The following is a 1,039-nucleotide window of genomic DNA, read 5'->3' on the forward strand; positions in this document are numbered from 1 at the left end:
GCCACAGTGATCCTGCTGCCCCCTCCCCTGGGAAGGTTACAGTGGCCAATGATGTAGATGGGAGGCTACACCTGGAGCTCAGGTGCTTGTGTGGTCACCAGCAAGTTCAGAGGTGGATTTTTACCACTTCCCAGCCACTTGTAAGGGGACTGGTTGGCCAGGTGTCCTTGCTGTAAAGATGCTGGCAAATACTTGTAGACTGAGTATCATGGGAGCAGTTAGTGTTACCAGCAGGCAAAGAGCTGTGAATAAGTGAAAATTCAAGAGTGAGACTGGCTGGGTAACCCCTCCTAGGCACGGGCATCATGACCAACAGTGTGGGGGCAATTGAGAGAAGGGCCACAAAGTGCCCTCTATTTGACCTCTACAGGACACCAACAGCAGAACAGAGGTGCTGGGAATGGCTGTGCAGGGAGATCTTGCTTTGAAGCAAGGGGAGATGCTGTAGGTCAAGTAAAAGGGCAGGAGCAGAGCTGACATCCACACAAAGGGCACCAGGACCAGAGAATCTGAGTGCAGGGATATTTCCTTTGACAGTGCTCCAGACCTTTACCAAGGGAAAGGACTGCAATACCTGTAGGTTCCTGGCCATTTCAAACAGCTGTAGGCAGGAAAGATACATAGGAGCTTGTGGCTTCTAGGATTTTTGAGAACTCACTCTGTTCGTTCTCTGTGTGTGAAAATTACCAAGGCAGCTGCAGGTGGGCGAAAGTGTTCCTGTTCCGAGGCTCTCGGCCAGCGGTGCCGGATCCCCCCCGTCAGCTCAGTAGGCGCTGGTTAAACGGGGCACCTCGATGTTTTTAAGCGCCCCCGAGCTCAGACGTTGTCCTGCCTCACCACCCTGTGGACGCGGGCAGCAGCACAGCCTTTCCTCCGCGCCACAGATGTGCTCAGCAGGGAAGCACAAGCCTTAAAGGCTGCCCTCGCCTCCTCTCCCTTTTCCTCCTGCTTCAGAACTAGGGCTAAACTAGGCTGTGTGGATGTATGTGGGTGGTTACTGAAATCCCACATCCAGCACAGCACAGGACCCAGCTCTTTC

Source organism: Corvus brachyrhynchos, unplaced genomic scaffold (assembly GCF_000691975.1).
Source record: "Corvus brachyrhynchos isolate BGI_N302 unplaced genomic scaffold, ASM69197v1 scaffold466, whole genome shotgun sequence".
NCBI classification, from domain to species: domain Eukaryota; kingdom Metazoa; phylum Chordata; class Aves; order Passeriformes; family Corvidae; genus Corvus; species Corvus brachyrhynchos.